We start from the raw sequence: 12,145 nt of genomic DNA, 5'->3' as shown, positions 1-12,145 counted from the left end.
CCTTCCTTGTGTTTCCCTTTGTGGACTCGCAGAAGTTCTGATTTTTCGGTGGAGCAGGCGAGGCCTCGTGCACTGGCATATTCTTCCACGCAGGTAGCCGCTGCTTGCAGTCGTTCTTCTTTCTGGCCGAGCGACCCAGTGGTAGCCCAGACCGTGACGTCGTCAGCGTATATTGCGTGCTGTATGCCTTCGATCTTCTCGAGTTGTCTTGCGAGGCCGATCATAGCCACGTTGAAAAGTAGTGGCGAGATGACGAACCCTTGAGGTGTGCCTTTGTTTGGGGTCGAAAATTTAGCGCTACGAAGGTCTCCGAGCCCAACCGTTGCAGTGCGGTTGGAGAGAAAGGCCTTCACGTAGCTGTGAATTTTCTCGCCGCAGTGGAGGTTGTAGAGTCCTTCCATTACAGCCGTGTGGCTAACGTTGTCAAAGGCTCCTTTGATGTCGAGGGTCATAACCACGTTCTCGCCTACGCTCGGGACGTTGGTGAGGACTTCCTCTTTGAGTTGTAAGAGGATGTCCTGGGTGGAGAGGTGGGCTCGGAAGCCGAACATACTGTGGGGGTACAGGTCTTCGTCTTCCATGTAGCTTTGGAGCCTCCGAGTAACGACTCGCTCGTAGAGGTTGCCTAGGCAGGAGGTGAGTGAGATAGGTCGGAGATTTTCGATCTGGAGTTTCTTACCCGGTTTGGGGATCATTACGACCTCTGCATGCTTCCACTCTTCAGGAACCGTTCCTGCGACCCAGTGCCCGTTGAGGAAGGTGGTCAGTTGGTCGACCGCCTCGTCGCAGAGGTTGCGTATGAGTGCGTTCTGGATCTTGTCTGCTCCCGCCGCAGTGTTGCGCGTGCATGCCTTTATGGTAGCGAACACTTCTTCCCTGGTGATCGGCCTGTCTAAGTGGGTGTTCGGTTTCCCCAGGTATGGTTTCGCGTATGCCGCAGGCAAGGTCGTGCCGTAGCATTTCTCTTTGGCCTTATCTAGCAGTTCCTCTTCCGTACCCTCGAAGGTGTGGACGAGTCTGCGGATAGCTTTCCCGCTTTCGGCCCTGGTTTGAGTAGGGTCGAGGAGGGTCTTGAGTATACGCCACGTTTTGGCCGTGCTGAGGGTGCCGTCCAGCGAGCTACTGAACTGCTGCCAGCTCTGCCTGGCCAGTTGGGTCGCGTACTCCTCCGCTATCTTGGTGACTTCTGCGATCTTGAGCTTGAGCTTCCTGTTAAAGCGCTGCTTCTTCCAGCGCTTGGTGAGTCCTCGACGTGCCTCCCACAGCCTGATGAGCCGAGGGTCCACCTCAGGTGTTTGCTCGGTGCGATCCACTTCCTGAGTGTACCGCTTCTGGATGTCTTTAAGTTGTTGACACCAATCATCTATGGAAGTAATCCCCCCTTCCAGGTCCGCGCAAGCCTTGCGGAAAGCCGGCCAGTTGGTGATCTTGGCCGTGCCGAGCTTGCGCTTGATGTTGGTGGCTGCTATCGTGGTCTTCAGGATATAGTGGTCACTGCCTAGATTCTCCAGCAGATTCTCCCACGTTGCGTGCTTCACTCCCCTGACAAACGTTAAGTCCGGACACGTATCCGGGCAGATCGAAGTGCCAAGGCGCGCGGGATGAAGTTGGTCTGTTAAGAGGGTACATTGGATCGCTTCCGCCGCGTCCTCGACCTGTATACCTTTGTGATTATTAGTGGGGTATCCCCATTGCTGTCCGCGAGCGTTGAAGTCGCCTACAATGAGCAACGAGTTGCTTTTCGCAAGTTTGCTGGCCCCTAGAAAGAGTATATCAAAATTCGCATCCCGCTGGCGAGGCGGGCTATAGAGGTTTACTAGAAAGACACTCTTTTCCTTACGCTTCTTTTTGGGAATAATTTCCGTCACTAAGTGTTCAATTTTGGTGTTGGGAATTGGGTCATGGGCTATGGCTACCAACTTTTTGCTGACCAAGGTTGCCGTGCGTCCGCTATCGTAGCACGTATATCCCCTGAGTGACGGTGTCGTGTTAGTTTCCTGTAAAGCTATTATATCGGGTGTTGAACCTTGCGTATGTAAAAACTGCATTAGGAGTCCCTGCTTTTGGCGGTACCCCCTGCAGTTCCATTGCCAGATTTCTAGTGGAGTTTGTTTAGCCATTGTTTTGGGCATTGTTCTGATTGGAGCCTTCAGTTCCGAAACGGCGCTCGTGTATGAGCCTGTCCCGGGCCTCGTTTGTTATTCGTTGCGTATTTTGACTTTTGACGTGGCTGCGGAAACTTTGGTCCTGCAACGCAACTTTTTGCTGTAGTAATGTGATGTTCTGTTCTGACAGGCTGAGTTGGACCTGCATGGCATCTAATCTTGCATGAGTTTGTCGGAACTGTCCTTCGGTGCGAATCATGAAATCCTCCATGCGCTGCATGAAAGTTCTGAATTCTTCGGGGCTCACTTCTAAGGGGGTTGGAGATCGTTGCACTTCGGCCGCCGGAGTCGGGGGCCGCGGTATGTGCCCTGTTCTCTGAGCCTGCATCTCTTTAATGAGGTCATCGATTTTTTTTCGGAGATGTGCATTCTCCTCTCTTAGAGCTTTAATTTCCTTCGAGTTACGCGTAATATTATCCTGATCCGAGCGCGGAATCAGTGGGTTTGGAGAGCCCGCTCCCCAGCTCACCTTGACGCCGCCCTTCTTCTGTTGTTTCTGCGGCGGCTGCTGCTGCTGCTGCTTCGGCTTGGCCGTTGACCGGTTTAGCGGCGGGAAAGAGTCATCCCTGGATCGGCTCTGGCTGTGATCTCGCACGGTGCTACGGCCTCGGCTCGAGGAGCGGCCATGGTCCCGCTCCGAGCTAAGCCACCTGGGTCGGCGCTCTCGACTCAGGTGCGGGTTCTGTTGCTGCTGCTGCGGTTGTTGCTGCTGCGGCAGTTGGTGCTGCTGCTGCTGCCATTGTTGTTTCCGGGACTGCCGGCCGCCGGTCGTGCTGCCCCGGAGCTCCTCAGTAGTCTTGAGGCGTCGACGGCACTCCGTGGTGACGTGGTCGCCTTCGCACACCATGCATTTGGCCTTGCACGGGTGGCCTTCTGGTGGGTCGTGTGTGCCGCACGTCCTGCAGAGCTTGGTGTTCGGCGTTGGACAGACGTCCGAACGATGGCCTTGCTCTCCGCACACGTAGCAGATCTGTCTCGTAGGATGATATGGGTAGGTCTTGAATTCTCAGGATCGGTAGATGACCCACTGCGGGATATACGGGCCATCGAACGTGATGAGCGCCGTTTCCGACTTGCCCAGCATTCTCGCTTCCAGGATCTTCACTCCTTGTGATCGAAGCCGCAGCCTCGATTTCAGTAGGGCCGGTGATTGCCCCGGCATGACGCCGTGAATTACCGCACGCTTCAGGTCGTCCGGTAGGGCTGGATAGGTGTTGGTTGCATAGGTCTGGTCATTGGTCGTGAGCTTTTCGATCTTCCTGAGCACGTCGCCGATGTCCAGGTCGGGCGTGCTCGCAATCATGATGTTCGATCCGGGCCGGAGTCTCATGATGAAGTCTTCTTCCTTGATCGTTCCTCCGCTGGCCGCGACGAGGGCTTGCGTTGCCTGGTCGACACGGATTTCGCTGATTTTGAGGCCTCCCTTGGGGCAATAAATAATTTTGATATCATCCTTCGGTAGCGGCGGCGGACGTGGCCTGATCTGCCGCTGCGCTCCCGCTAGATGTGGTTTTAATGTAAAGCGCGGCACGCCACTCGCTCGCGTCTCTGCTCCGCCAGCTGCGGCTGTCGGCGCTATCTTGTTGCTTGCTTCTTCCCGGGGATCGCCTGGCCCCTTCGAGCCTTTCTTCGAGCCTTTCCTTTTTAGGCGCCGTTTGTAAGAAACAAGCTGCCAACGATCCATGTCTTCGTCTTGCAGTGGGTCGATGTCGGCCCCGTCGTCCCGCTGCGGTGGCGAGGTCTCCATGGCCTCGGTCACTGCGTCCCCAAGTCCGGGGCTCGCATTGACCGGCGGCGCGGCAGGAGATTCGTCCGTACTTTCAATCTCAGTGGACACCCGATCCGTGCCGTAAAGGAAGGGATAAAGGAGGGAGTGAAAGAAGAGAAAACTGAAAGTTGCAATTTGAGGAAAGGCGAGGCGCTATATATATATATATATATATATATATATATATATATATATATATATATATATATATATATATATATATATTTATATATAGGCCCCGCGAGGCGACACCTCTTGGCCTTGTTCACATATTCCACAACGTATGAAACACAGGCATAAACGTCCAGTATGACCTGTAGGTACATGTTTGATTTCAGCACCGAGGCTATCCAAGGATTGAACGGGTCGCGTCACTCTTACGCCTATTCTCTAGGCTAACGGCACGTTGTTCTTCGGTTTCTTGAGCCCGCCGCTGAAATCTCTTGGTCGCATTCCATTGTTCATCACGGGCCGTCTTCAGTGAAACAGGACTCAGGTCTCCCCTCCGGCTGCTGTCGCTGCTGCTAGCGGTCGAGACACCGGACGTTAAACGTGCCTCTCTCCCGGCGCCATATTCACGGCGGCGTTAACCAGTCGTCCGGCGCGCTGTTCGTCTGTTTCCTGGGCGATTCGTTTCCTCTTCATCTCGTTCCGATGTTGATTCCAGGCCTCCTCCAGCCTATCAGAATTGTCGCCGTCCATACAGTCGCCTCAACTGTGGTTGCGGCGCATGCCAGCTCTCCTTTTCAATCCTGTGACATCTTATCACGCATGCGACGCAGCTGTCGAAGCGAGCGGAGGCGAGCGCAACGACGAGGAATGCGGTGTCCCGTCCTACCAAACGGCGGCGGCGGCGAGGCGCGCGTTGTGACGTCACGTGCCTCGATGGAGTACCGCCACGGCGAAATCGCGTGTTTGTGGTCGTGTCCCCTCACCTCTTTCAATTCATTTCTCCTTTCTGCCTGATATCCTTTATTTCCACTGCCTCGGCTCAGTTGCTTCAGTATCGATGGCAGATGCCGGGGCGAGCAAAATTTTTTTTATCTTTTCTTTTGGTCGGCGCCTTCTTCTTTCGTCAATAAACCTTTCGCGTTAAAAAAATGACATGGGCATAGTCATGCAGTCGAATGGCCACAGGCTTTCGCCGAACACACTCAAGAAATTCCAAAGTGTCTCAATTTTTACCTCTCCGTTCCCTTTCACCCTCTAGATGAATGTAAAACGCCGTATTGTGCGTGCAGGCTAGCTGCCTTCTATTAACCATCGGCGATCGATGCTGTAGCGGGCGCCTTCTGTCACTGCAAATCCATGTGTAGTTGCGCACAATATCTAATTCTTCTTTTACAACACCTCCGGCGTTTACGGCGCAAAAAAAAAGTACCCGAACTATTTCTTCTATTTATTAAAGTCCACTGCGTAAACAAGACAGCTTTTAATTACCCTTTTACAGCGGAATTCGATGCGCAAATAAACTCGTGGCTGGAAATTTCTTTTCTCGCGTTGGCCGTGTGAGAGAGCAACAACGCCACTCTGTGGCGCCGGTGGACATTTCGCTGCCGCGACCGCAACGCAGTGACAACTGCCGCCGCTCACAGTCACAACCGAACCGACATCCGCTTCCGGTGTATCGAAAAACCAGCTGTGTTCGCTGCGGCAGATTCTCACGCTTTTTATTATGACACAAACTCGGAATACGTACCGTGGACTCAGAATTCAGCGATCCTGCTTTATCCAGCGTAGATGTGCGTTTCTTTTTAGTTTTTTTTTCGGATATGCTTTGACCGCTTTCCCGAAAGCACAAATTTCCGGTGTGCCGGCGTGGTCTAGTGGCTAGCATACCTGGCTTTCAGTCAGGAGACCCGGGTTCGAAACGCGGCGCCGGAGTTTGGTCTCATGGTGTAATGTTTAGCACTCTGGACTTTGAATCCAACAATCTGAGTTCGAATCTCGGTGGGGCGAAGGCTTTTTTTCGTTCCCGGGTTCTAACCCCGGCGTCGGAGTTTGGTCTCATGGTGTAATGCTTAGCACTCTGGACTTTGAATCCAGCAATCCGAGTTCGAATCTCGGTGGGACCAGGGTTTTTTTTTTTCGTTCCGGGGTTCGAACGCCGGCGTCCGAGTTTGGTCTCGTGGTGTAATGCTTAGCACTTTGGGCTTTGAATCCAGCAATCCGAGTTCGAATCTTGGTGGGACCAGCGTTTTTTTTTCGTTCCCGGGTTCGAACCCCGGCGTCGGAGTTTGGTCTCATGGTGTAATGCTTAGCACTCTGGACTTTGAATCCAGCGATCCGAGTTCGAATCTCGGTGGGACCAGCGGTTTTTTTTCCGTTCCCGGGTTCGAACCGCGGCTTCGGAGTTTGGTTTCATGGTGTAATGGTTAGCACTCTGGACTTTGAATCCAGCGATCCGAGTTCGAATCTCGGTGGCACCAGCGTGCTTTTTTCCGTTCTCCTTTTTTGCCAGATTTAGGTTGTTTGAGCGAATGCTTTCCAAAATACATATAAATAGTGAGTTCCAAACAGAAGAAAAATATTTTCAGAGCCAAACAGTCACCCGAGGTGGAAGTCAGCTTTGGAGCGCTGCAGGGCGATGAAATGCAGCCCTTTTTTGAGCACAAAGCCAAAACTAATCACGTATGGCACGCAAGAAACCCGGTAGAAACGCAGCGTCCACTGATGACCTGTTGCAGTGCATACGGTGCCCAAATGGGACCGCGCCGGCTGCGTTTCGATGGAGGCGAAACGCTAAGAAGCCCGTGTGCTGTTCGATGTCAGTGCACGTTAAAGATCCCCAGGTGGTCGAAATTACTTCCGCAGCCCTCCACTACGGCACCTCTTTCCTCTTTCACTCCCTCTTTTATCCCTTCCCTTATGGCGCGGCTCAGGTGTCCACCGATATGTGGAACAGCTATAGTGCCATTTCCTTTCCCCAAAAACCAATATTCGTTTTTATTTCTGGTCCTACAGTAAGCCGCAGCCTATGTCAACTGTCTACCACAAGCGGCCGCCGGGCGCATCCAGACCACGATGTAAGAATATGTTCAGGTGCTGACACTGTGCACGGCGGCGGGGCCAGATCTTGTTCGCTCCTTTTTGCGCTTCTCTCTAACGCGAACAGATAGCGCCACACAATGAGGGTTTCTCTAGTCGCCGAGCTGCGGCGGCCGTTATGCAAACGTTTGGGCGCGTTCTCACGTGTCCTAAAATCTGGCTATCGAAGCGGATTCGCTCACCGGAAAACATGGACCTGTTCTCATCTGTTGATGCCTGGGCGAAGCGGAATCGCCGCGCCGCTGCTGTTTCTCGCTTTACCACACACTTCCCGGCCACCACGCCACCGCTCGCGCCGTACACAGATATGGATAGAAAAGAGCACAAATCGACGCTGTCTGTGTACCATAACCGTATACGCACGCTTACGTACAGTCGCGGACAGAATAAAATTGTCTAAGGCTCCGGTTAAAAAGCGCGGGTCAGCGCCATCTAGTGGAAAAGCTGCCTGGTGTCGAGACCTATCCATGAGCATGCTCGCCTTATCGAACTCGCAGCTTCTGCCAACTGCTCACTTCTGCTCGGTACGATCAAATCGTAGCGAGTAGCGCGAGATGTCGCCGCTTTAGGTGCCGCAGATGATGCGCTGTCGGAATGGCTTGCCGCTTGCAATCGTTCTTCCGCATTCCGCGTCCAGCTCTTGGTTCTGGTGAAAACATTTATTATGTAACCATATATAGAGAGAGGTGTCGGGAGTGGAGCCGATGGCGCGGGATCGGCTGTCCGAGTACCTCCAGCTCTTGCGGCAGCTGTCTACTGCTGCGTTGGTGCCGCCGCCGCGGCTGCATTCATTTTTTTCTACCGCGTGAATACAAACCCGCATAGACGGAGGCTGAATGACGCGGCGTGTCCCCTGGTAGGTTAGGAATTCTCGGTTAGCTGCGGGTCGCGAGAATGACGGCGCACGATCCACTGTAGATACTGGCCGCACGGACGCTGCAGGTTTTTTTAGCTGTAGACGTAGCTTCTTGCGTCTGCTTTCTCTACAGATAAACTCCACAGACCACTGTGCTCTTTTTTTCCCTGGAACATGAAGTGCTGGACGCCGTGTAAACCACACGTCAGGCTTGAAGGTCTACCGCCGACAGCTGGAAATTATAGGGCTTTCCTAAGATTGACTGGCAGTCACCTTGAGGCTTATTGGTGGGTAACGAGTGCGATGGGCATGGCATAGCAAGAGCTCTCTCGAACCTTATTTCTCTCCATTTACAGGCACATATCAGAGCTGACATACAGCGCACAATTTCAAAAAAGTAAACGTTGGTGACCTAGTCATCGATACTCTACCGCACTACAGGACTACCCCACAGCAGGAGAGCATTGTATGCGTGTTTTGCTGAGTTTTATTGATATTAACAGACGGCTACCGCTCTCTGTGATGAACGCCTTTTATGCACTTCTTTCGTTGCGCTTGTATCCTGTGCCGTCGCTTAGAAGGGCGACCAAGTTATCAATGGCAGCGACGGAGAAAGCGCGCTTGCTAATTCGCACTGGAAGAAAATCATCTCGGATTGCTTGCTAGCGACACCTTCTTCGCGTGCTGCATATTCAGTAACCTACAAAGTTTCCTTCAGCAGCCAAAACTTGTGCTACGTAGACAGAGAGCGCAGATTCGTCCGTAGAAACTTGTCTTAAATTTTCGATGGTGCACTCAGCCACTTTTCCTGCGTATTCCAGCCTTGTCCTTCTTTGTGATTCTGTGATTCGGGGCTTCTGGGCAGCCATATGGTTCTGCAGAGCAGCTTGTTGCAGCCCCCTCTGAATGGTTTTGCATTACACATGCAGGGAGAGCGCCTCTCTGATGTCTCTTTCAGAAAGAAAAGGGTCTCCCACAGCCGCGGCAACTATCAGCTGGTCCTCTTTTGTTATGCTTCGTCGCCCTGTACGGCGTGCATCCCAGAGTCTGGCTTCGTCTCGGTACGCTTCGTTGTGCGACTTACTGCGGTTCTTGTTATTCCTGCATGCGCCTGCAGATTTCTCTCTGGCTTACACCTTCGATGTAAATTCGTACTATTAATCTCCGTTCCTCAAGAGGCACTAGAGCCGGCATATGAGGTCAAGTTTAAATTCCTGGTCCTCGTTTTTTTGTTTCTTGCAGCCCATCAGGCGGCTTGCGATGTAGTACTCAAGATTTGTGAAAAACGTTTTGCATGCAGCCGCCGCGGTGGCTCAGTCGTTATGGTGCTCGGCCACTGACCCGAACAACGTGGGAGCGATCCCGGCCGCGGCGGTCGAATTTCTATGGAGGCGAAATTCTAGGGGCCCGTGTACTGTGCGATGTTAGTGCTCGTTAAAGACCCCCCCCCCCCTCCCCCAGCTGGTCGAAATTTCCGGAGATCTTCACTACGGTGTCCCTCATATAGCCTGAGTCGCTTTGGGACACTAAACCCCTATAAACCAAACCATCTTACATGCCTTAACGAAGTGCGTCCCAGAACGATGGTCGTTCCGACTACCGGCGAGAGACAACTAAGTGAGCATTCTGTACCGCTTCAGTCATGCTCATTTCCTTTCAAGGATATGACAAGTTTGTCAGCGCCGGCTCCGCTGCCGTCTACTCTTCGGTGTGGACTGCAAGCCACTCGTCGTGTCTGGATTCGGGCACCGCGGGCCCGGCTATTTTCTTTTCCGTTTACTCTCCTCACCATTTCTTTCACGTCTTTATCTGTACGCTGTTAGTTTTGCTGCCGGCGACACCAAGGCGACAGTCCTCGGCGCGAGAGTAGACTGCGGAGAACGATCTAACCGGCAAGAAATTCCGACAGCGCATCAGCAGTGTAACCTCGCGCTAGTTGCTACGATGAAAGAGCGCACAAAGCGAAGTGAGCGATTTGGATAGGCTGAGAGCTAAGAGGGCGCACGTGGTCACGCAGAAGTCTTGGCACCAGGCAGCGTTTCGACTTGATGGCGCAGACCCACTTTTTTTTAACCGGAGCCGTGGTCCCTTTTCTTGGCTATGTTGACATGGTCGTGTCCGCAAAAACGTGTCCGCTGCAGTCGTGGGGAACTCAGAAGAAGTAGCGTCAAACGAGTGGTTGTAATCGAAAGAGGATGATGTCAGGATGCTGCGGAAACAAAGACTTCCGAAATCGGACGAATAGTTAATTAGAGCCAAAAATGTACAAAAAGTGAGCGGGGCCAAAGCAAAAGTGGCGCCAAATTTGAAAACGCCGGAAGTGTGGGACCACGTGCCTGAAAGTGTGGGCAGAGCCAACGCGTGGCGCCACATTTGAACTCCCGAAATGAATGCTGAGATGAAACGACGGCTAAGGAAGCTGTTCACAACTTTTGTAGGGGGGGGGGGGGTCTCCAGTCAAGCCACCAAATTACTAAGAAGATACCCCTCAAGCAGAGAGGTCTCCCTCATATGGGTTCCTGCTCATGAGGGCATTCAGGGAATGAGGCTTCTCACAGCCTCGATCGAGAATTATACATCCGAGGTGCTCTGGAAGTACACCTGTGTGGGAATTAAGTCCCCCGCATAACGTTTAAAGGAATAACCGGAACACCTAGACTGGATAGGAGAACACTCTAACTTCCGGATAGGTCACTCACTCCAAAGCAGCGCAGGGCCTGGAGGAGGCTTCAGGTCCAAAGATTCTTCCCGTACTCTATACTACACGATGAAGACACTGGGGAGCCTGCGCTCTGCAGTAGCTGTCACAGAATCACTTCGCAAAATTGCTTAATTTGGGAGTGTCCCGATTCTCCTGGGGTGAAATCACAAAGCATCCCAGACCTTGCCACCTGGGAAGAGCTGATCCGGAGCCACGACCCGGATCAGCAAAGAATCGATCCTCATCCGTCAGGCGGAGACAGCTTACTACAAGACTGTCTCCACGGTCTCCGGTGCTGAGCACCGGCTCGGAGGCACCCTTCTCCTTCCTGATTGCTGCGCCCCTACCATGAGGCCCCATGATGACAGAAATAAAGTTTATTCATTAATTCATGAAACGAGGGAAAATGCACCGGTAATCAAAATTCAATTAGTAATGAAAAGTGCTGCGTGTTAATTAGACAAATTAAAGTGATATAATGAATAATTGATTGTGAATTAAGCGTGTTAATTGGGAATATTAGCGTTAATTGGGAATATTAGCGTTATATGTGAATTAAGGTTAATTAATGGTGAATTAAGGGAAATCAATAGTGTAACGGTTGTTAGGTGTGGGGCTCCAACCCCATAGCAGGCCACCGGTGTTGGGGGATTGCGCTTCGATCCCACCGCTGCCACCAGTTGTTAGATGCGGGCCCTAGGTTCGCCTGGGCCGTCTCTCGTCAAGGTCGATGTACACGGGTTCCGGATCGGGAGACTACCGTTATGTGGTGACGAAGAGACGAGATGGGCTTCGAGGTGGAGAAGAGACTGAAAGGGTTTATTTGAATTTTTGCAAAGTTCTAAAGAGTAAATCGGGAGCTGGTTGATCGCATGCCAGCTCGTTGCCTAAATAGGGTCCCCTGTCCCCAGGTCCCTAGTTGGGGAATTTTGTTCATTAAAAATGCGTCCAATCACTGTGATGTAGATCACGTGTCCAGTCTTTAGAGTCCGCCTTCCAGGACGCCCACAACAACACACTCGTGCCACTTCTGGCAAGATATGGTCCGCGCTGTCCAGGCAGCAGTGATGAATAGCCTGAAGCGGGCCCCAAGCAGCGTCGAAGGTCAGTCACCTGCTCTTCACAGCGGTAGCGTGCGAAAGAAAGGCTGCCACGGCACTTTGCAGAGGGTTCCACGTATAAGGAAAAGCACTTAGGGTAAGACGAGACTGTTTTCGAAGCACGAGGATTCCGGCTTCGTTGGCTTAGTCAAACACGGCCGCATTTGCCACGGCTCATTTGCAGCCCAGCGCCGCTCTCCGCTTGCCGCGTCCCCCGCCGTCCCAATCTTCCTACCCCCTCAATGCTTGGCTTTAGAGCCCAACTGTCCACTCAGGACATCATGATTCAACTTAGTGAAGATGTAATCCCCAAAAGCAAGAACACGAGAGCTATCCTTGGATTAGACTTAAACAAGGCATTTGACAACGTGTCACACGAGGCCATCCTCACTAACCTATCGAGGCTAAATCCAGGATTCAGAACCTTAAATTACATAAGATCGTTTCTGGACCAAAGAACGGCAGACATATCGCTCGTTGGGGTGATGTCGGGGGACCCCGCAGGGC

General features: G+C 52.5%; 3 non-coding genes across 3 annotated transcripts; all 3 read left to right on the top strand.

The window, feature by feature from the left end:
- The first annotated feature begins 5,936 nt into the window (after window positions 1–5,936).
- TRNAQ-UUG (transfer RNA glutamine (anticodon UUG)) lies at window positions 5,937–6,008 on the top strand. Its single transcript has one exon. It is a non-coding gene; the product is annotated as a tRNA-Gln (tRNA).
- Window positions 6,009–6,172: 164 nt separating this feature from the next.
- TRNAQ-UUG (transfer RNA glutamine (anticodon UUG)) lies at window positions 6,173–6,244 on the top strand. The gene has a single exon. It is a non-coding gene; the product is annotated as a tRNA-Gln (tRNA).
- A 46-nt stretch (window positions 6,245–6,290) lies between these two features.
- TRNAQ-UUG (transfer RNA glutamine (anticodon UUG)) lies at window positions 6,291–6,362 on the top strand. Its single transcript has one exon. It is a non-coding gene; the product is annotated as a tRNA-Gln (tRNA).
- Window positions 6,363–12,145: the final 5,783 nt, after the last annotated feature.

This window comes from Amblyomma americanum, chromosome 1, assembly GCF_052857255.1.
Source record: "Amblyomma americanum isolate KBUSLIRL-KWMA chromosome 1, ASM5285725v1, whole genome shotgun sequence".
Lineage (NCBI taxonomy): Eukaryota > Metazoa > Arthropoda > Arachnida > Ixodida > Ixodidae > Amblyomma > Amblyomma americanum.
The sequence above is the reverse complement of the archived record's forward strand: the minus strand, read 5'-3'. Positions and strand labels throughout refer to the sequence as shown.